We start from the raw sequence: 25,365 nt of genomic DNA, 5'->3' as shown, positions 1-25,365 counted from the left end.
CCTCCCCCATATTTTGCAAAAATAACACACACACACACACACACACAGAAATAAAGCAAAAAATAAATCTTTTCAGTGATTTGGAAATTAATAAAACCAAAGGCATAAAATAGTATGAGAAGTATTTTGTTTAAAAAAACAAAAAACAAACAAACAAAAAAAAAACTTCTGAACTTCTCACCAGAAGAGTGGGGACTCTGTGATATTCTGGCTCAAGGCTGTTTCCTACCCATCCACACCCCCACAAGACAGTAGATATGAAAGTTCTACCAAAGCATGGCAAGACATGAGGAACAATAGCTTCTGCTGCCATCAAAAGGCACTATTTCAGTTCATAGTGGTGGTGATGCCCACTCTTAATCACAGGGAAAACCAAGGGTTCTATTGGCCCAATGTGGTAATCGTTGAACCAAGTGTATAGGAACATGCTTGAGGCTTGACTGAGTCTGAGAAAGAAAAGACCTACCAACCACACTTCTGACCAAATCTGAAGATGCTCACATGCACATAGAAAACCAAAAAGGGCTCAGTGGAAAGTAAAATCTAGAGTAGTTGTGATAATGATCTGAATTTTAATGAACTTTTCCACATATGCAGATATATCTCATATGCAGCACACCAAAATCTTACCGACTTGAGGTGGGTGAGCATAACTTCTGTCCAATTATTAGTTGATGACTAAAGTATACTAACACTGGGTGTATTTTAAAAAATAAATTAAAAGAAAAACCAAGAATAATAAAAATGAACTGAGCAAAGATATCAATAACTACAAACTGAAGAGGAGACAGATTTCATAGATTTAGTCCAAGAAACTATTAAATGAAGATAAGAAAAGAAATGAAATGAAATCACAAACAAAAACCACCAACAATCTTTGTGGGGGAAAAACCCCACAAAAAAACAGAGTTGTTACAACTACCTTATCTAAAATGTCCAGTTTCCAACAAAAAATGTTGAGATATGCAAAGAAACAAAGATGTGTGGCCTGGACCAGAAAAAAACAGTCAATACAAACTGTCACTGAGGGGATCTCAGATGTTGCACTTGGCAGACAAAGACCTAAAGGCAAATATAAATGTGTTCAAAGAACTAAAGAAAAGCATATTTCAGGATTTAAAGGAAAGCATGACAACAATAAATCAAAAATAGATATGGTAAAAAAAAAAGGATTATAAATTAAAATTAAGAACTAAATTAAAATTTAAGAAAGGAAAAGTACAGTAACTGAAACTAAAAATCTGTTAGTGGGATTCAACAACAGATTGAATAACTAATTAAAAATCTTCCTCAAAGAAAAGCCCAGGCCCAGATGGTTGCACTGGAAAATTCTATTCAGATATTTAAAGAATAAATGACAATCTTTCAAGAACTCTTACAGAAGAAGGGCACGCTACCTAACTCAAAACTATGACTCAGGTGTTACCCTGATAACTAAAAGTTCACAAGAAAAGAATACTACATACTAATATTCATTATGAATATATGCACAAAAATTCCATATCAAGAGTTATCACACCAAGTCCAGCAATCTACGGAAGGATTAGATGCCACAGCCAAGTGAAGCTTATTCCAGGAACGCGAGGTTGGTTGAATAACCAAAAATCCATGTATATTATATACCTTATTAGTAGAATAAAGGACAAAAATCAACATGATTATCTCAATAGTTGCAGAAAGAACATTTTAAAAATTGCAACACTCATTTATGATAAAAACTCCCCTCAAAATTGGAACAGAAGAGCACTTACTCAACTTGCTACAGGGCATCTTCACAGGTAACATCAAAATTATTGTTGAAAGACAATATGTTTTTTCTAATATTTGGAATAAAGGGAAGATGTCTGGTTTGTCAATGTTACTGAACATTGCTAATTAAGGTTCTAATCAGTGTGATAAGGCAATAACAGAGAGTGAGAGGGAGAGAGACAGAGAGATTCATATTGGAAAAGGAGAAGTAAAATGTTTATATGATATTGATGCTCTGAAAAAAAATCCTAAAGAATCCATGGGGATAAGGATGGTTCCTACAAATTTCTTGCTATACACTAGCACTGAAAAACTTGAAGTCGATAAGCAAAACAGTTCTTGTTATAATAGCATCAAAGATAATAAAACTCTTAGTTATAATAGAAGATAAAATGCAAGATGCACTGAAAACTACAACACATCACTGAGAGAAATTAAAGATGATTTAAAATAAATGAAAAGGCATTTCATTTCCTGGACTGGAAGACTCAATATTTGTTAAAAGATGATTCTTTTCAGATTGATCTATAAATTCCATGCATTTTCTTTAAAAATCCCAGTAGTCTCTTCAAATGGAAATTGATAACTAAACTTTATATGGAAATTCAGAGAACTAAGAGCAGTCATAACTCTTCTGAAAGAGAAGAAAGTTGGAGAATGTACACTATCTGATCTCAAGGCATACTATATAAAAGCACAGTAATCAAGGTAGTATACTGGCACAAAGATAGGTATAGAGAATAATGAAACACAATTGTGAGTCCAAATGATGCTGAGACAATTGCAAATCTCTATGCAAAAAGAAGGAGGAGGAGGAAGGAAAGGAGGAGGAGGGGAAGAGAGGGGAAAAAGGAGGAGAGAAACTTAGATCCTTAACTCACACCATATGCGAAACATTAACTCAAAATTGATTGGATACCTGAATGTAAGAGCTAAAACTATAAAACGTCTAAAAGAAAATGTAGGATAATCTTTGTGACCTTAGGTTGCTCAGTGAATCCTAAGATATGACCATGGTAAGAGAAAAATTCTACAAATTGGACTTCTTCAAAACTAAAAACTTTTGTGCCTCAAATATACCAGTAAGAAAATGCACAAACTAAAAGAAAATATCTGTAAGTCATATAACTGTAAAAGGTTTGTATCCACAATATATAAAGAACTCTCTCAATTTAATCATAAGTAGACCATCCACCCGATTGAAATAGGCAAAATTTTGAATGGACATTTCACTAAAGACTTCACTAGTGAAAGCTAGTAAGCGCATGAAAATGCTCAACAATATCAGCTATTAGAGAGACACAAATTGAAACCACAGTGAGGTACCACCACACACCAACTACAATGACTATCACCAAAAAGACAGACAATACCAAGATTTGAACAGGATGCGGAAGAAATGAATCTTTTGTACATTGCTGCTTAGAATGTAAAATGATACAACTCTTTGCAAAACCAGTTGGCAATTTCTTAAGTAGTTACCATTTTCATAAGATCCAGCTATTCCACACCTAATAATCTTCCCCGAAGAAAAGAAAACCTATGCTCCTAAAACAATATGTACACAAATGTTCATAGCAACATTATTCATAATAGCCAAAATTTGGAAACAATCCAAATTTCCACCATCTGGTATATGGATAGACAATATGTGGTAGTATCCCTATAAAGTAATGCTATTTATCAATAAAAAGGAATGAACTACTGATACATACTATAATATAGTAGAAACTTAAACTATTATGCGAAGTGGAAGAAGCCAAACACAAAAGACTGCATACGTATAACTGAATTTGGTGAAATGCCCAGAAAATGCAAATTTGTAATGACGCATAGTAGATCAGCCATTGTCTCACAATGTTAGTGAGAGTCAGGACTAAACATACAGAGGTACAAGAGAGATTGGGAGTTTATAGAAATATTCTAAATTGTGGTGATTGCAAAATACTCTATGAATTTACTAACAATTGTTGAATTACACAATTACAGTGGAGAACTTTTATCATATGGAAATTGTAACTTTATGAAGCTATTGAAAAATGAGTGACTACAGGGAAGAGAACTGTTTGGTGGGTGGTGGGTAAAAGATTAACTACAGAGGATTAGCTAGGAATATATTGCACAAATCCAGGTGAGATTAAATTGAAAGCACCATGTATATACATTGGTGTGCAGAGGTAGAGATGGAAGTGACCTTAGAGAGCTTTGTCTTCCCACACTACTGGATTTTAAATTAAAGCTCAATACGAGTAAGCGAGTTTTCTATTTTCAAATAGCTAGTTACTGGAAGAACTAAAACTAGATCCTAGGTCTGTTGAAATATCCAGTGTGCATTGTATAATTCATTTACTCAAAAACTGTTAAAAACTCAGCTGAAATTGTTAAAAGCAAAGTTTTCTCTTTAAAAACATTATTGCTCTTTAGAATTGGCACAAAAAAGCAAATGCTTTTGTATGAACTCTGTTAGAATGGGCTCTGAGTACATATTGAGAAAGAAAATAAAACCAGCTAAAGGTGTTTTTTTGGAACTTTAAGAAACTTGAATGCATTTTTTTTTCCAAAGGAAACATAATGAATACCAATTTGTCTAAAAAAAAGAAAACCTATTAACAGTGGAAAGTATTCAGAATGCAAGTAATTTCCTTGAAATAATAGGCAAGATGTAAGCCTGATCGTGTTTGTTCCACCTGGCAAATTAGGAAGGGAGTTTGGTGGGTGGGGGTGGGGAACAGCGATGACACATCAAGGATATCAGTCAACTCAGTAACAATTTTGGCACTCAGTTTAATTTATTAGTTTTATAATGACGATTAAATCCATTTGAGGCCAAAGAAAGAGTGAGGATTCCAAAAGCCACAATTCTCCTAGGAATAAGATAAGCAAATTTTAGTTTATTTGCCCTGAATTACTGAATTGTATTTCTAGAGGGAAAAGAGTGATCTATGCTCAACATCTCTGAAATTTCAAGGTGACAAGGTGAGCCTGTGAAACACTAGATGCCTGGAAAATCAATCCAAGGATTTCTTTTTTCCAGTGAAGCAGATGATATTTTAATAATTAACCTACCATCAAGTGACACCTACTATAATAAAAATACCTTTCTTACAATGAATACTAGAGTTTAATATACAGTGCTATTCTTATTCTATAAGCACCTACTTTGGTGAGGGTAAGTCTAGAGATTGTTAATGCTATGCTGGCTGACTGAGAGGCTTTGCATAGATTCAGATCTTCATCATAAATGTTCTTTTATTATGGTGATCATAATCCAAGTTCTCTAGATTATAGTAAACATTCCACAGGATGGAAAGATTTGAAAGCGAATCCTGGTAACATCACTAATTATCTTTGGAAGCTTAGGGAAATTGTTTTAAATCTTTGAACCTTAGTATCTCCTACTATAAAATGGGAGCAATTAGATTTATCATCTTTATCTCAAAATACCTGTATTTGATAGTTTGGTCTAGGCTATGTTATGGTAAATTAAAATAAAATAAAATAAAATAAAATAAAATAGCCCTAGCATGTCTATGTCTGTGATTTATTTCCCACTCATATAAAGTTCAATCTAAATTGCTGGAACTATTCTACTTTGTAGCTATATTATCTGGAATATGTAGTCTCCAAGGTCACAGTAGCAGGGAATGAGAGAGAGGTGAAGGAAGCACACTACCTCTTAATTGCCTCAGTCTGGAGGTGATGCACACCATTGTCCCTCACATTTCATTTGCCAGTAGTAATCACATGGTCCCAACAAATTGCAGTGGAAGCTGGAGATGTGGGAGGCTGCTTGATGAACACTGTTATTGCTCACCATCATTGATGACTCTAATTATAATAATGATAATAACAATATAGCTAACATTTACTGAACATTTACCATGGGCATGATGGTGTGTTAAGTGCCGTATAGCCTTTATTTAATGGAATCTATTCTACAGTCCTCTCTGAAAAGTACTATTATGCTTCCATGAGAAACAGGACGTTTAATCGCTTTGTGTTTTTGCCCAAGTTTACATAGTTAATAAGCATTGAGGCTGGTAGTCAGATTCAGATATGTCTGGTTCCAAAGTTTCCCCTGTAAACCACTATGCTATATATTACAGAGATCCATGAGGCAAATGTAATTCTCATAATGCCAAATGGAGTGTCATTGTTGTTTTAACTTCCCCGCGGATGGTCCTTAGACCACTATGTAGGATCTAAATTCAACAGTGGTGGATTCAGGTTCAATGAATTATCATGGGGGTTAGGAGTGAGTGATTTCTCGTATAAAACTGTTGCTGGCATTGCCAGCACGCCCACCCCAATTGTCATTGACGCATTATCCTATCTTGTCTCAATACTCACTCTAGGCCCAAAGCAGATCCTGGCAAATTCAACTCTATTCCCATTGTGGGAAATGGATTACATCAGGCCTTGCAAGCTACAGTGGTTGGTGCCTTGGGAAGCAAGGACTATAACGACATGTGGCATGTTGAAATCAGAAAAGAAGGAAGGAGAAAAAAAGGGGCTACAAAAAGTGGGAGAGGAGGGGCACCTGGGTGGCTCAGTCAGTTAAGGGTCCGACTTTGGCTCAGGTCATGATCTCACAGCTTGTGAGTTCAAGCCTGTGTCAAGCTCTGTGCTGACAGCTCAGAGCCTGGGGCCTGCTTCAGGTAGTATGTCTCTCTCTCTCTCAGCCCCTCCCCCGCTCATGCTCTTTCTCTCTCTCAAAAATAGATAAGCATTAAAAACATTTAGAAAAGGGGCGCCTGGGTGGCGCAGTCGGTTAAGCGTCCGACTTCAGCCAGGTCACGATCTCGCGGTCCGTGAGTTCGAGCCCCGCGTCAGGCTCTGGGCTGATGGCTCAGAGCCTGGAGCCTGTTTCCGATTCTGTGTCTCCCTCTCTCTCTGCCCCTCCCCCGTTCATGCTCTGTCTCTCTCTGTCTCAAAAATAAATAAAACGTTGAAAAAAAATTAAAAAAAAAAAAAACATTTAGAAAAGAAGTGGGACAGGTAATAAAATCAAGTGATAAAATCAAATTTATCACTGATCTCCAAACTTCATCTTTGCTAGGCCATAAACTAAGTATCAGTTTTCAGCACATATAGGGAACCAGGTGGAATAGTGATTAAATCTTCGCGAGACACCTTCTTCTGAAGTATCTTGGTGCTATAGCCTTTAATCTTGCCCCTAGAAAACAAGTAGAGTTATAAGAGCTGATAACAGTTTTTCTTTGAGGAATGTTTTCAAAGACTAGCAATTTTTTTTTTTTAATTTTTTTTTCAACATTTATTTACTTTTTGGGACAGAGAGAGACAGAGCATGAACGGGGGAGGGGCAGAGAGAGAGGGAGACACAGAATCGGAAACAGGCTCCAGGCTCTGAGCCATCAGCCCAGAGCCCGACGCGGGGCTCGAACTCACGGACCGCGAGATCGTGACCTGGCTGAAGTCGGACGCTCAACCGACTGCGCCACCCAGGCGCCCCAAAGACTAGCAATTTTTAAGTGAACGTGTTTTTATATCTGTTTTTGAAGTTAAATATTGTTGATATTGCTTATGTTAATTGAAATAAACTGGTGTCAATTGGTGTTTTACTATTGTGTTTTGTCCTTTATGAAAATATAAATTCTTAACGAAAACATTTTAATAGCACAATTGCAAGCCAAAGTGACAGACCAACAGGTGTTATCCTGTTGATATAGTACTTTTCAAATACAACTAGATACTATTTTAATTTCTTGATTAAAATCAGATTGGAAAATGATGTCTGCCATTTCCACCTTTCTGAATAAATACTGGCTTCTGTGTCATTTTTCTTTTACCACATAACAACTCACATTTACACCACCAAAATGGCATCTACCTACAGAGATTACAAAACAATGTCATATGCTTTAACAATGGTATTTAATGAACATGCTGCTGCATTGAGAATGTTATAATAGAGAAAGCATACTTGCTATGATACTAAACGATCTGTAATCCAGAAAGGTAAGCTATAAATGAATAAAATATTCCTTGTTATTATTTAATGTAACTCATCCTTCCAGGCATTCTATGCACAATGCCCTTTACATAAATGGAAAGAAGAAGATGATAAAGCAATATCAATTTACATAAATGCTAGCCCATTAATAACTTTGCAGATCAGGTTGAGGTCAAGTATTCAATTAAGTTCCAATATAATGATGGTTCTTTCTGCTAGAAATCTGATTCTCACCTATCCTGAAAATCAAATGATCCAATCTTGGGAATTAGTGGTGTCACAAGCAATTAGATTAACATGTTTGTATTCTGCAGTAAAAACATTGGAAGAAAAAATGCTTTTGAAAAACATTAAAATTATATTAAATTTGATTGAATTGTAGAAGCAGTTCCTGAAATGTTGTTCCTAACTGACAATTCATTCTAAAAGCTTTATATTATAGAAGATATTTATAGTTAGATGAATATATGTTTACTATTGCCTAGCAGTGAGTTTTTTGTTTGTCTTTCTTCCTTTTTGATTTTTTTGTAAACAAAATGTATTTCTTTCCCTAGGCTCTGGTTGTAAATTAGCATTTGAATTCAAATGACAGCATGTTCCTTTTCTTTTCCTGTACAATTCTTGTCACAAATGTGCTGTTTTTAATGGCAAATCAGCTAATTAAAGACAGTGTGGTGAGGAAAATGAATGGAGTTAATTGAATTAGTATTAAAACACTTAGTAATTAATCACTTCTTGCATTGCAATTATTCAGAGCTTAAAATTGTTGGCAAAGCTTATTCTTATCCATATGTTTTCTCAGTATTACTAGCATTTAAAAAAAAACACATTCTAGGCATATCCTAAATGTGCAAAAGTGTGCAAAGGAATCATGACTTCATTTAAGATTTGTGTAAATCTAACAGAATTCATAACGTTACTAGCTCGTCCTTAAGATCCTATATTTAAGTGTTAACTTTCCTGTGGAAAGTTAATAGATACTGAAAAGAGGACTCTGGGACAAAATATTAGTGCAAGTACTTGCCTTGAGTCATTACTTTCCCTTGCAACTTGTGGGCTGCTTGCTGAACACCAGCTGCTCTTCACTCTTAGCATCTCTGACTTCTTGGAAGATTTTGACCTTCAGGTCCCAGGTATTTGAATGACTTTTCTCCTTACTCACCCTGCTTGCCTGAAAAATCAACTAGTTCACATCTTGTGAACCTTCCCTCTAATTTGTGAGTCAGCCTAGCGAAAGCTTTCTAGTCTCTAATGGGTACAGCTCTCCTTTGGAAATACAGAAGTTAATGGAAGTAAGACATATATCGTATTGACAAATTGGATAATTGCAAATAGAAGACTGGCAAGGACAGTTGTTTATTTAAATCACTTTCAATTCTGTTGCAGGAAAGTTTAAAATTTGGGCGTACATATCAACGAAATATGTAACATGATTTCTGTACACATTTGTGATGACATTTTTCATTCGTTCACTCACTCACTCACTCATTCAGTTAATAGTTCTATACTGGTGGGACCCAACCCTCAAGCCTAACTGAGCATCTGAAACCTCTCTTGGCTATTTTAAAATAGACATGTCCATACCTTGGAAGATTCTTCATTTGTAGGCCCACAGTAAGTCCAGACAACCATATTAATATGGCTATATAAAAGATGAAAGAATGAAAAATGCCAGAACTAAGAACCATTATTCCAGATGTTCTTCTAGGCACTGGGAATATGAAGACCAATAAAAATGGTCCCTGTAAGATCTTACAGTCTAGAACAGTTATGAACCACTGAGTGAAATAATGATCCCTCTTACACATGGCACTGAGACTGAACAATTAACCACAGGGATATATCCAGTGGTTGAGGAAGTTTCTCCCAGAATCATCTTTATTTCTAAACTTCTGAGTTTAAAATGTAATCCAAGTACATTTGTTTTATTGTGTACACAAGAATATTGGGACTGATTAGAGGTAATAGCAAGAAAAATGCTTTCTCAATTATACTCGTAGATACTTAGAATTAATATTCAAAACCACATTTCTAAAATTTATTAGACTATGGCATATGGATGCCAGGCCCAGGTTTTATTCACCATTTTATTGTGACACCAAAACAGTAAGAGACACATAGAAAACATCCAATAAATAATTGTTGAATTAATGAATGAATGAATAATGCATCTGCAAAATGATGATTACATTGGTTATTGCTTTGCTTTGACTAAATTAATTTTGCTAATGCTCCCCCATTCTTTTAGTGAAAGTCAAGGAAACCTTTCAGTATTATAAAAGTGGTTTTCTGAATTGCTTCCCCAAATCATGACAGTCATAATGGCTAACAGAAATAATTTTCTCACCTGCTGAGCAAAGTACCTCACCTCTTTAACAATCTGTGCAAAGTCAAATGCTATTGCTGCCAAGATGAGATTTTGAATTCCACAAATCTTGGATCCTTCTTTCTAGAATATATCCAAAACAAGGTTCACAAAACCAAGCAAAACGCTGTCAAGGCAATTACCCTGCTGCTTTCCAATCCCTGACTGTTTTAGAACGCAAATAGCATTGGGAACCAAATCCCATCAAGAATTAATTATGGAATTAGGTGAAAATGACAAGGATGATAGAGAATTTGAGCCAATTTGGAGAATTAACTGAAGAATTAAAACTACAGTAATGTGGCAACAATTGAGAGGATTTATTGTACTCACAGTATAGCTTTTGCCATGATTTGAGCACATGAGTAAACAGTGAAATGTCTGACACTCTAATTATCAGTCCTCAGACAGAAAGGTGAGGGAATGATCTATCAGGATCAACTCCCAAGAAAAATAATACCCCATGCTCATCTAATGTTGTTTGTACAGTGCTGTTATAATCTGAGCTCTGCTCTAAGCATCTTGTGAATGTTGATTTCTTCCCCACCACCCTGTGAGGTAAGTCCAGTTATTAATTCCTATTGTTTTTATGGATGAGTGACAGATCAGGAAAGTGTCAGAACCAGGATTTGAACCCAAGCTTTCTGGCTCCAATGCCTATGATTTTAACCACTGTGCTAAAAAAGGAGAGTTTCAAAACACCCTATTTAGAAGTTCCTACTCTTGGCTGTACAGAGATGATAAATCAAATGTTTTATATATCATCCAGCTTTCAGAAAATTTTGTCATGTTTTCAAACTCCTCTGCCTTCTATTATGACACTGGTTCTCCATTACTGAAAAGCCAGCCTAATCAGCCTTCATTTTTCCCTCCAGAATATAGTAACGTTATTATATCTACTGTTAATAAGGACCCACTTAAGGCTGAGATATTTGAGGCACAAATGTGCACAATAGGCTCTCAAATAAACTGCTGAGATTCCATGACTCTGTATAAACACTTAGCAGTTTCGGTGATGATGTCTTTGACAGTGTGTTAATGGTGGGAATTCTTTTCAACTGATGGCATAAATATATTTGGAAAATGTCCCTGTGTTATGGGATGTCAGCTTAGAGAGAGAACCACTAAATGAAAGCAGGAGCTTAATGGATCAGGTTGTGACTTCTGAAAAAAAAAGAAGTAAAGAATTTAACAGAAGACTAAATTCTACTTGTGTGATTGTCTCAGCTCTCTTTGAATAGCAAAATTTCAAATGCATCCAGGTAGTCAGTCACAAAACCCAGTAAGAATCTTTATCTTCTTCTCAAGCCTTCTTAGACAGGCTGCTTGTCCTAAAGAACTGAAAAATCTCTCCTCTTTCCTCTTTGGATTAACCAAAAGAATAGAACATGTAGGTTTATAAACTTGGCATGAGGTCTTAAAATTTGAACTTTGATCATTCTGGTCTTCATTCCGATCATGGCCTTGGTTGTCTTCTACAGGTAAGGTGTGCCGTGTATGACTCACAGGAATTCTTTCCCTCTCGACTAACTAGGCTGCAAGCTCTTGAAAATGTGACATGACTCTGGCATCTCCCAGATGCAGTTGATAATAACCTTCACCTGCAGGCTTAGTCTGGCCAAATTCCTGACGACTTGTGAACCTCTGATCAGCAGCAGGTTTGGCATTTGGATCTTACCTTCTTATGTTTCTTCCTTTGGCTGGATTTGTAACTTCGTGGTTTAGTTTCTGGGTTGAGTGCTCCACTGCCCCTCTGAAATGGAAATCTTTCTTGAGTCCTAGATGGCTTGCCCCTTTGCCATCCTTGATTTCCTGGTTTTGCGACTCCTGGTCACTGGAATCTATGTGTGAATAGTTTAAGCTTAAAGACCATAAACACCTTAGCTCTGCCATTTCTAGACTTTTATCTTATTTATTATTTATCATGGAATGCTTGGCCACTGAAGGCAAGGGAATCCATTTGTAAATCAAGGGTGTGGCTCCATGTTTAACGTTTGGTTGTGAACAGCTTTCCTGCTCTTGCCCCACTGTCCCCTTCTACCCTACATCTTGGTGAGCTATAAGAAAGCCTACTTTCTCTCTCCTTTGGGGTCAGTTTGAAGATCAAAACTTGCTCTTCTAGAAACTCTCATTATGTAAGAAACCCTTCATAATTCTTATCTATCTATATCTCTCTACATCTGTCTCCTCTGCCTGCATCTCAATTTCTCTGCCCTAATTTATGTCTCTGAAATCTCAAAACTGAATTAGTGTACCAACTTCCTAGCTAATCTCTCTGCTTTCCTTGACTCCTTAGAGCATGCCGGGACCAAGGTCCCATAAATACAAACCCAATATGACACTCCTATTGAAAATTCTCCAATCACTCCACATTTTCTAAATATGGCCTCCTAGGCATTTCAAGGTTTGGACCTACTCATGCAGACTTACTGCCTGCTAACTTCCTCTTCACCTTTCATACTCCAGCAGCAATGAAATGCTTATATTTTGTCTATACCTCACCCTCTTTCCAACATAGCACACTGCTTTTTCTTATGTGTATCTCCTAGCTAATCCTTTCCTATGCATGGACCTTTTCCTACCCCTGTCTCCACAACCTGCCTGGAAAAATTCTACTCCCACTTATCATTTAAGACTCAGATTGGAGGTCACTCTAATATCTCTGCTGTGACCCCTCTATGCTGGGCTATGTGTTTCTCTTCTGTATGCATTTCACTTATTAGATTCTGTAGCATGTTTTGTGCCTACCTTTACCATTAGACTGTGATGTCCTTTAGGGCACAGGCTATGTCTCATAAATCGCTGTAACTCCAGCACCTAGCAAAGTTCCTGACACATGGCTAATAAACTTTTATTGCACAGGGAGTCTTCAGGCTGTAAAATGATTCACAGGAGAATTAATGGAGAAGTAACATGGTCCGAGCACTCCTCTGGGAATCAGTGCTCTGTGTCATGCTGGCGAGGTCCCTTAACCTTTCTGTGCCTCCATTCTCTGAGCTGAGAAGAGACCACCTATATTTTAAAGTTCTTTCCAGCTCCATATTTCTATGAAATACAAACTCTTCATGCTGCATTTACGTTTTTGACTATAGAAATTTAACAACTCTCTTGAGATACATGGCAGACACTACATACAGAGTTAAGAAGCTATTGTGAACTAAGTCATTTACACGTGTAAGTTCCCCAGGAAATAATGTAAGTGAATGTACATTGAATAAACAAATACATTTGTGTAACTTTTTATAATCTTTAACTTTATATAATCATTTATGTATATATAAATATATAATTTTCTCGTCATTACAACTTGCTTCTGCAAACTTGGCCACTCTTTCCTTGACACTGGATTTAGAAGCTGCTTTCTTCTGTGCTGCTTCATGCTCTTTAAGGTCCAACCCAAACATTGTGCCATTTCACCTTGAAGAAATCAGCATCATATCTCTTCCTCCTCCTCATCTCTGTCCGGGAACTGCATAGGACCTTCCTTGATCTTCTCTGTCTCGTCAATGTTAGCAACGGATGAAGGTTGACAACCTTTTGCTTTTCCCAGTTGCTCTTCCATTTCTTCCTCATCTACTTTCGATTCTTCCTCTTTGTCCCTAATACCATTAGCCAGTCTGTACTCTGACCCTTCTAGTCCTTTACCCCCTTTCTGAAAGATGGACATTTTCTCAATGAAGTGAGAAAATTTCCACTTCGTCACTGGTGAGGGAGGAAGTTGTTGGCACAACTACTTTGTTATCTTAACTAACAATTCTTTGGTGTTTTTTTTTCCTGCATTTTGTGAAGAAATCTTACCTGTGGTGCCACAGCAAGACCAAGAGACAAGCCATATTCAGGTATAGATAACTTGTCCACATCAAATACTTCTTTATTCTTCATCAGATATGCTGAATGTATGTGGGGGACAAAACATCTTCGAGTCTTCTCTGTTATTTTTCTAAAAATTTTTTTTAATGTTTATTTTTTTTTTTGAGAGAGATTGACATAGTGTGAACATGGGAGGGGCAGAGAGAGAGAGGAAGACACAGAATCTGAAGCAGGCCCCAGGCTCTGAGCTGTCAGCAAAGAGCCTGACGCAGGGCTCGAACCCACGAACCGTGAGATCATGACCTGAGCCGAAGTCAGACACTTAACCGACTGAGCCACCCAGGTGCCCCATTTGAGCCTTCTCTTTTAAATCTTTATCTTTTTCTAAAAACAATTCCAAATTTATTTTTCCTAAACATCTATAAGTTTATCTGGATTGGTTTTGATTTCCTTCACAGGCACTTTCTTCTTGAGAAGCTGCTGAACCATTCCCTTTTTCTTCTGAGAGAAGCAAAACTAATAAAGCTTTGTCATCCTCTCTGTATCTGGCCATTCTACCTTCTCTGTGGATGTGTGTTGGCATTCTTTGGACAATCAAACTGAAGAAGCCAGCTCACAGCCAGGAAGTCTAGACCTTGGCTGCAATAACAGTAGCAAAGAGCACTGCAATTCTCGTGCAGACAGATTCATTATAAACTTCCATTCTGCTCATGGGCTGCTGTCAAACATGGAGGGCAAGAATAGAGGAGCCAGGATGTAGCTGGCAGGACAGTCAATACACACACAGAATCTCTTACAGCTGAAGAAAGATACAATACTTTTCCTCTTTAGGTGGCTTCTCAAAGTGGAACATAGCACATTTATTTTATTATATTTTGTTTTATTTTACTGTACCTCACAAACTATGTCATTCTGTTTCAAAGTGACCCTGGGGCTGCATTTTTCTTTTTCTTTTTTTTTTTCTTTAAATTTTTTAAGGTTTATTTACTTTTGAAGGAGAGAGAGAGACAGAGCCCGGGCCAGGGAGGGGCAGGGAGAAGGAAACACATAATCCAAAGCAGGCTCCAGGCTCTGAGCTGTCAGCACAGAGCCCAATGTGGGCTCGAACTCATGATCCGCGAACTGAAGTTGATACTTAACTGACTGAGCCACCCAGACACCCCTGTATTTTTCTTTTTCATAAACCCACATACACATATGTGAGTTTTAGTCAACAGGGTGAAAAACCCACACAAACATCTGTGAATGTGTGTGTGTGTGTGTGTGTGTGTGTGTGTGTGTGGTGGAGAGAGTATATATAGTTCTGATAACCTATGTACTAAAACCAAAGCATTATTTATTTTTAAAAAGTTTTTTTTTTCTAGAATTTACTGAGTGTCAAGACTTTCATTATATTCAGTGGGCAGTCTAATCATTAGTAACAACTATATCAAAATTATCAATGAAGTTATACTTTTCCATACCACTAAATAATTATTTCTTCAGCATCTGGGGAACTTTTTAACTCATTTCTGTATGTTTCTGGTAGAATATAAGTTCTGGAAATTCACCATTTTACTTAAAATTTTGGCTCTGCATTTCCTACTTCTGTGGCAAGATATCTGACTTTCCTGTAGCTTAGATTCCTCTTCTATAAAATGGAGATTAATATTAGAGAAACTACACATATATCAGGGTAGGTATACCATATGAATTACTACATGCAACATGAAACAAAAATATAAGAAAATTAAACAAATTAGAATTGCCTATCATACATAATATACTCAAAATATTATTTTAGTAGATTCTTGCTAAATATATGGGGGATAACATGAAGGTGATAAGCATCTAGACAATAAGAATCAAGGAGATAAGCCATATAAACAAAAAGTCTACTAAGAGGAAAAAATAATGCCCTTATAGAAAGGTGAAATGTATTACAAGGATTCAAAGTTGAGATATATCACTGACATTGAAATTTTTCTAAAAATGCATTATTGCTTAGCCAAACAAAGCTACTACGTTATATATTGTGCCTCATGCTGGAAATAGAATGGGAACAAAACATCTAGTTCATTTCCTTGTGGTACTTAGAGAAGATATACACTGAATAATTTTTTTGCATTTATGAAATTTAGAATGACAAAGTTTTATATCCTATATAAACACATAAAATATAAATCCAATTTAATCTGTGTGGAAGACAGGGAAGATATTACGGAGGAAGTAACTTTTTTGACTGAAACCTGTAAGTAAATTGTTACTGAGTGCAGTAAGAGGTGGGTAGGAGGAGTAATGGAAGAAAAAAAAAGTTTATTAAAATGAATAAGATTAGTAAAAAGTAACTCCTAAAAAGCCAAAACCAAAAAACAAACCTGACCCATATCAAAAGTCTTTCCATGCTTTTGGGGATCATCCTTACCACTGTATCAGAAAATTATCATAGGGATGCCGGGGTAACTCAGTCAGTTAAGCATCCAACTTTGGCTCAGGTCATGGTCTTAATGTTTGTGGGTTCGAGCTCCACCTTGGGCTCTGTGCTGACAGCTCAGATCCTGGAGCCTGCTTCCGATTCTGTGTCTCCCACTCTCTCTGCCCTTCCCCTGCTTGAGTTCTCCCTCTCAAAAAAATAAATAAAAACATTAAAAAATTAAAAATGAAAATAAAAATATATAAAATAAAATATATTTTATGTATATAAAATATAAAAATAGAAAATTATCATGAATAGCTAATGCAATCAAACATTATACAATGATAACAACATAAATATTCATATCAAAATTTTAAAATAATTATCCTACACAGTTTCTCATTTAAATTTGACAGTTACTAGATGACTTCCATATGAATGTTTTCATTTTACTAAAAAGCTGAATGGTGTGTAAAGCTGAATGGTGTGTGCAAAGTCACACAGCTGATATTTTCAGAAGTCATGTGATCAAACTCTAGATACTGAAGGGTATGCATTACAGAGAGACCTGGCCTCTTTGTACTGATCAGGGCTCAATCTGTAAAGTGAATGGTGGGAAAAGCTGCTCATTCAACAAATACCTGATATTTACCTACCAAGCACCAGGCACTGGCTTAGGTGTTAGGGATAAAGTAGTGAACAATATAAGATACAGTCCCGTCTTTGTGGAATTTATCTTCTAGAGGTGAGAGGCAGAAATTATACAGGATTCATGGACAAAATATGTAGTATGATGGTGGTAGTGAGGACTCAGAACAAAAATAAAACAAGAAAAAGGGATAAGGAACATCAAGAGAAATCTTAGAGGGGTTATAGAAAGCCTCACTGGAATGGTAACATTTGATTAAAGCCCTGTGGGAGAGGAGGGATAGAGTCCCACTGAGATCTCAGAGATGGGTTTTCCAAGTAAAGACAATGAATGTGCAAAGACCGTAGGCAGGAGGTGTCTGAGGCCAGGTATGTGTTTGTGGAACAAGGAAATCAGTGTGTTTAGAAGAGAAGGAACACCGGGAGAGTAGCAAAAAGAGTGACAAGGGGCCAAAATTCACAAGAATTCTTAGGGCATTGCAAAGATTTTGGCTATTTGACTGAGGGAGACAGGCAGTCATTGCAGGGTTCAGAGCAAAAGGATGGTATCTGGTTTCCATTAAATAAAAATCACCTCGTCTGTTGTATTGCCACGAGACTCTGTTGACAGAAAATGTAGAAAAGTCAGTTAGAAGGCCATTGGAATAATCAATGACAGTGGATATGGTCAGTGAATAGGAGATGGTGGAACAGGATCAAATTCTAGATATCTTTTTAAGATTAAGATGACAGGATTTGACTTAGGACCAGATGTGGGGTATGCAAGGAAGAGAAGCGTCAATGAAAAGCACAGTATAAAATGTAATAGGTCATATTTCACCCTCCTTCATTTGCCAGCTAGGTTTGTGAGTATGTGCTGCTGTTGTTTACCTTGTTTTTATCATTTTTATCTCTTTGTTGTTTTTGTAGGAGTGGTCCGAGAAAGAATAGAGAGTAAGAAGGGTGAGGGAAATTAATGTTACTGGGGGTAAGTTCAAAGAGACTGTAAGAACTATATTCCCAGCAAACTTGCAATAAAAATATCATTACAGTAAGCAGGGTCCCATTGCTTATTCTGTTTTTCACCTAAAAAACAGTTACTGTCCCATAGGCAGAAATTACAGGAAATGGCAGAATTGGGTTAGATGTTCTATGGAATTTGGTTGATTATAACAAAATCAACAGTAATTATGCAGACAGCATCCTTTAACAGATACTAACAGCTGATTCATGCAAATCATTTGGAATGTTTTTATTCTCAATAATATTTCACCTGGAATAAAAATGAAGTATTGTGCTTACACATGGTAAGCCATGCTTATCAGTCTGCATTTTTCCCAAACCTGGAAGTTGGACTGCTTTGAGAGAAAACACCTTGAAGTGAGTACTTGGAAAGTGTACTTAAGGAGTAGCGGGACAGATATTTGTGCTGAACAATGACAAGTATGACATAGGTGCTAGACTTCACACTGAGGGGTCACCGCACACGTTATTTCACAATGGCTGCCTCAGTAGATGAGCTGACATAGCAACCCACCGCCAGTGCCATAAACAATTGCCAATTTCATTTTACAGGAGTCACATGGATGAGTTGAACCAGAAGAAGTGATGATGATAGATGAAACTGAATATGTATGACTCATTCAGAGCTGCCTTATTAGTCCAGGGGAGCTAGCACGGATTCAGCATTGCAGAGCCCAGGTTCAAACCTCAAGGCTGCCATTTATTAGCTAAATGAACTTGAGCAGACCACTAAGCTGGTTTCCTCACTTTAAAAAGGAGGAAATTAATGTAGACTTGCACTGGAGAACCATGTGAGTCAAATGAGACAATGCATGTGTAAAAATGGTTAAAATACTGTATAAATATTTGATGTTATTATTGAACAGGCTTTCCCTTTGGAAAATGGAAAGGAGAGAATAGGAATGAGTTAGCAGTTATTGAAAACTCTCCTTGATCTCAGGGATTGCCCACATGCTACTCCATTTAAAGTAAACAAGAATGGCATATCTCTATCTTGCTAGCTATCCACGCATCCAAGAATTCTGTTGTGCATCTTGCCCACTGTCACTGTGTATGTTAGAGTCAAGATCCAAATTTAGGTCCATCTTTGCTCCCAAGCCTGAATAATTCCTATTATACTAAGTCACTGCCTGTGAATTTTACTTGGAGCCACACTGTTTTAGAAATGGAAGATATAATAGAAATCACCTTGTGGAATGGTTTTCAAATATTTAGCTGTAAAGTCCTATTGGGAGGCTCAATATTTGCTAGAGTAGGGCTGCCCTTATTAAAGCAGATGTGGGGACTCCAAAATGACTTCCCTACCTGGTTTTCCTCCACTTTTCCTCTTGGGATTGTGGAAAATGTAGGGTTTGAAATATATGAACTAAGCTTATCCCCCCTCAGTTTAGTGACTAAAAACAGAGGCCAATGGAGTGTAAATGATTTACCCAAGAGCACAAATATTTTTAACCCCAAAACAAGAACACGGAGCTCAGTTCTGTGGAACTTTAGTAACATATGCACCCATAGGGTTCCTGCAATAGTCCTACAGCACTGATATTTGAAGGATCTCATTAAATTATATTCCTATTTCCCATCCAACTTCCGAACAAGTTAACATATATGAAAAGGATTTCATCATATGGAGATAAAAACATCATTCACGTAATTGGTGGAGCTGCTGGAAAAAAATGGCTCATTGTATGGTAACAAAAGACTTTTCCTCAGAATCAGGGCTTACCTTGTCATAGGTAGGACCCCCCACCACACACACACACATACACCAAGGAGGAACTTTTACCAGTAAATTTACCATTATAGACAAAACTGGACCAAAATATAAGCTTATTGGAGACCATACTCTAAAACCGAATGGTTAGGGGGTTGAGTTCTGACCACCCAGTTTCTTTTTCATAATTTACCAAATTATCCATCCTCCATGAGAATACAGGGACAGCAAGACTTAATATAAGACTCTTGTTATGAAACAACACATCAGAAATATCGGCTTGTGACTTTACCTAATGCACTTCAAAGAGCAGAGATCTGAGATTACACATAATAGCATATAGTTTTATGGTGTTTAAAATTCTGGCTTTAATTTCTGATTTTTTTTCATACTATTAAATATTTACATTTTCATGAACATATCCAAGTGTTTGAGTATTTATCAAATTTATGAATGTTCTGTATTTCTTGGTGGTTTCATAATTCATACATGAACTTATTTCTGAAACTAAAAGTAATCGCAGTGACATGTTATAGAAGGCAAAACTAAATGTGGATAAAATCTTGAAATAGTGCTTTTCTCTCTGATCCTGAAAAAAGAGAGTCAAAGTGGTTGTCGTATCTTTAAAACAGAAGACTTCCCAAGGTCAGGGAAGAAATTGGAGTCTTGGAATTATTGAGACCATGCAGGACTTATGAGAATCATATAAAGAGCCTGTGGATAGATGGTAATTGAGAAAAGAGGCTTGGAGGTAAAAAGGGATTTGAAACACACATCCTTCAGGTAATGTTAAAGAGTTGTTGAAGATCCTAAGTAAAATTCCAATACATCTTGAATCTATGATTAAAAGAAGATTACGAATTGTCCCTTGAAAATAACGATTCAATTTAATTCAAAAACAGGTTTAGCATTTGGGAGCAACAATTTAAAAAGCCTTCATTGAAAAGTCAATGCACTGTGGTGATCATGAAGACCTTCTTCCTATGTAATTATAAGGTATGGTTTCAACAGCTAGGAGTTCAAAATAAAGTTACAATTATTTTAATATAAAAATTAATATAGATCTAAGCTTTAATGGTGAAAGCTCTAAAGAGCAAATTATATATTTCTTCTTATTATTCTCCCCTTTCTTCTGAATCTCAAGTCTAACTTCTATCACTAAGAGGCAGATCCCTCTGGTGAAAAACTCATCTCTACTGACGATGCTGTTGTCACTACTTCAACTCATCCTCCAACTCTGAGCTTCAATATCACTTCCACAAGGAGGTCTCCTATGATCTTCAAATAATAATGAGTTTCAAAAAATAATGCTGTGTTTCTCATATCATCCCAAGATTTCTCCTCTCCCTTTGATCTGAGCTTGTAATTTTGTTCATTTGGTGAGTCAGAAATGTTTATTGGGCATCTATTACATGTAAGACATGTTTCTAGGTTCTGGATATACAATTATGAATAAGACAGACTAGACCGCTCTCCTTATGGAATACACATTCTAGAGGGGATACACCATGCCATCAAGGGTCTTAATACTCTGTTTTTCCTTCTGATATTTGCTAAACTTCTACAACAGTGGTTAACATTTTGTGGGTTCTCCATAGATATTTACTAGCTAAATAATGAATAAACAAGTGGAAATTATGGGGAATACATTAATTAATAAATAATATGTAAGATATTGATAAATTCTCTGCAAGGAATTACTACTGAGTGAAATAATTGATAGTGACTGACTTATCCTAGATCGGTCATTATGAAAGACCTCTCTGAGGTCTTGACATTGAAGCTGAGATATTCATGACAGAAAGAAATCAATTTTATGTGCTATTATCCAGAAATTATCATGTTCTCAGAAAGTCCAAGCAGTGGTTAGAGGCCTGGAGTTTGAGATATGTCAGAAGAAGAGAAAGGGAGAGAGAGAGAGAAGAGAAGAGAAGGAAAGAGAAGGGAAGCAAAAGAAGAGAAGAGAGACATTAAAGTGAACTAAGGCAACAAGCTTGAGTAAAGAAGTCATTTGAAGTGGATCTTCTGGGTATAATTGTCACTATGTGGATGAGAGATCAACCATCTGAATTCCTTTCTCACAAAACTGAGAACAAAGGTAAAATAACAGTTTTACATCACCATGTCCTACAGTTGTTTTACAACAAAGAATAATTGAACCGTGTCTTTATAACCACTTCTGCATTCACAGAGCTCCATTACTGGCCTGTATTAGGTGAGAAAGAAAAACTGGACAAAGAATAATTAAATTGAATGAGGAATCACACCACTTCCTGCTTCTTAGATTCTCTAAGCTTCAGGCTCTTTCTTTACATGTAAAGTAAGGACGCTACATAATTTTCAGTGATTGAGAAAATGAAATCATCTAATATGTAATGTGTCTAATATTGTGCTTGCACACTATATGGTAATGGAGGTGGTAGGAGTCCTTTGTTGATTTCATTCAGTTTTATCCACGATGCCTAAAGCATCACCTATTATACATAGTTCTCGTTTGTATTTTTTTTTAATGAATGAGGGAATGAGTACATAAAGTAATCTACCAGATCCTGTTCAAGTCATTAGGACCATGTACATCACAGTGGCTCTAGATATTCTGTCAGTTCTAGTATAATAAGTACTATAGTCATAACCTGTGCAATGGACTATATGAGTCAAGAGTGCAACATCTGATTTTGTCTGGACAAAGAGAGTCAGGAAATATTTTACAAAAAAAAAATAAAAGACTTGTTCTATCTTAGAGCATACTTAATTGATGATTATGAATGCATCAAGTAAGCACATTTCTAAAAAAGGAAATTTTGTTTTTGAACAAACACAAAAACAAGACTGATAAATCACATGTTGAGGGACTTGATGACTGGGGTTGGGCATAGGATAATGTGGAAGAATGACATGGTAATCAGAAAAGCAGAAATCTGATGATGAAGGACTGCACATTTCACAACAATGAGTTTGACCTTCATTGTATAGGGAATAGAGAGACACTTAAAAATTCTATTCAGGGGTCTGGCACTTTCTGACTCTTGATCATTGTGAAGAATGGATTGGAATGCTTGAGATGAAGGCAGTCTAGCTAGGAGGCTGTTGCTATTATCAAGCAGGGAAATGATGCTGACCTGAACGATAGCAGTGGCAGATGATTAGTAAGTAAGGGACAAATATGGGAAAAAAATTGTAGGGATAATTTATAGGACCTAGTTGACTAATTATATATGGAAGTTGACAAAAATAGTAGAATCAAGGATGATTCATTTTGATTTGCATTACTGAAAACATGATGATACAATCAAGAGAAATTTTTGTTTAGTGCAATTTTGGATATTGTGGTAATCAGATACCGTCTTCCATAATACGGTAAAACAACCAACTTAAAAATCTTAGTGACTAATGAACCCTGTATTTTTCTTGCTTACATGACTACATGCTTGCACAGGATTGTAGGCTGTGGGTAGAGCATAGGTCTGTTTCATGTGTCATTCATTCTTCTTGGACCAGATGCTATCTGGAGCATTACCTATATCGTAAAAAATGCAGGAGCCCAGGATAAAAAGGAGAAACATGCAGTACCTCTTAAGGTATAGGTACATAGCACACATACTGTCATTTCCATCCACATTCAACTAATTGGTAAAATGGCCAAGTCCAATATCAACAAAGCACCAACACACACTTTGTTCACACCAGGAAACAATACATAGTCCTATAACAAAGGACATGGATATACAATTCTAATATATGGAGGGGAGTGAGGATTTGGAAACAATGGCCAGTTGATCATGACAGCAAGTTAGTACATCAAGTGAGGATATCCATGAGTGTAGCTGAATGGAGAAACACTAAAAATTTCCACACAGGGTCTCTTTCTTGCCCCAAAGTTTCATTACTCTCACTTCATAGTGCTTTGAATTTATTACTTTATGGGGTTTTCTATACTAAGTTACTTTTTATATCACATTCGATTAATTTTTGGACCACTGCATGTAAAGAAAGCTGCCATATTACAAAATGCAGCCAAATGTCTCCAATACTAGCAAGCAATGAATGATGGCAAGTGTAGATGCATGTCAGTACCCTGTAGTCTCAAAGGTTGTTCCCAAGAATGAACATTTTTCCTTAAAAAATCAATCCCATTTTGGCTTCAGTGTGGTACTATTTTTCTAATGCTCAAATTTGGATTCACAACTGTTCTCTTACTGCCTGCAACATGACCAGCACCATGAGGAAGGAGGTAGATAACTTTGCTAAGCGTTCAGGAATGAAAAATCAAGATCAGTCTAACTCCTCTTTGCTTCATAATCCAGGAAGTGACCCTTTACTTGGCTCCTAGACATAGGAAAGGTGATTGTATACACGTATCTGAGAGTCCACCAAAACCAGTTGAAATTCATAGCCAAGAATAGGGGACTCAGAGTTTTTTGGTCAAACGTTTGTAGTAGGCAGAATTAGGGCTTCCCAAAGATGTTCATGTTCTAATCTCCAGAACCTCTGAATATGTTAGGTTATATGGCAGTGGAGAATTAAGGATATAAATGTGATTAGTTTCACTAATCAGCTGACTTAAAGAGATTACTCTGTATTATCTAGGTAGGCTCAATGTAATTACAAGATGGTCCTTCAAAATAGAAGAGGGAGGCAGAAGAAGACATCAGAGTCAGTAAGGGATTTGGAAATGCTGACCTCCTGACTTTGAAATTGGAGGAAATGGACATCAGCTAAGAATACAGCTGGTCTCTAGAAGTTGAAGGAGGTAAAGACCAGATTATCCCCCAAAATCTTTGGAAGGAAAGCAGCCTTGATGGCACCTTCATTTTCACCCAGTGAGACTCATTTGAGACAGCTCAGCTTTAGAACCATAAGACAATGTGTTTCTATCTTTTTAGGCCTCTAAGTTTGTGGTAATTTGGTACAACAGCCATAGAAAATGCATGCAGCCTCTAAATCTTTTGCTGATGACACTGATACCAGAAATACCAAACGCCTTCAAAGAAAGAGCTCCTCAACATGAGATTAAATTTAGCCTATGGGTAACCACACCGGAGTGCAATAAGATAATTATATCTCTGACAAAGATACAGCCAACAAACTAATCAATCAGGTTTTTCTCCCTTTAAACAGTTTACCAGTCTTTTCTTCCAGAATCCCTTCAAAAATACTGACAACACTGAGGCAAAAACAACAAAAAAGATATCCATTGATTAGCCAGGTGCTAGTAATATGTCTTCCTTCCCCTCTGGCTGGAAGATAGGATCTATTAGGGGAAAAATCTAGTCTTCTTCAACTAAGGTACAAACTTAATGTATCCTATGGGATTGTAAGCTACACATAGGTATAAATAAATAAGTAAATAAACAAACAAACATGCCAAACAAACAAATAAGCTTCTTTGTATCACAGGGCTTTATGCATAGTAGCAATACTTATGCCTTACCACCTCAATATCATCAAAATTCTTATCTCATTCCATTGTCAATGAGCTCAAATTGACTGCCATTTCATTTCTGACTCTTTTGAGTCTCAGACATGCCTGGCATATAATTCCTACTGCATAATTATTGCTGGAGTAATTACTGACATTATGCTTATTGAATTGACCCAAAGCACTTCAAAATTTATAAACAGTTCTTAGAAATAAATTTTGCATACAAGATCCTTTACAAAGATAGTTTAGACACTATGGACAAGCCTAGGATAAGTCAACAATATTAACA

The 25,365-nt window shown here is 36.5% G+C and overlaps 1 pseudogene; it reads right to left on the bottom strand.

The window, feature by feature from the left end:
• LOC115513094 overlaps window positions 1–25,365 on the bottom strand; it is a 34,194-nt pseudogene that overhangs the window by 972 nt on the left and 7,857 nt on the right.

This window comes from Lynx canadensis, chromosome B1, assembly GCF_007474595.2.
Source record: "Lynx canadensis isolate LIC74 chromosome B1, mLynCan4.pri.v2, whole genome shotgun sequence".
Taxonomy (NCBI): domain Eukaryota; kingdom Metazoa; phylum Chordata; class Mammalia; order Carnivora; family Felidae; genus Lynx; species Lynx canadensis.
Note: the sequence above shows the minus strand (reverse complement) of the source record. Positions and strands in the feature narration are given on the sequence as shown.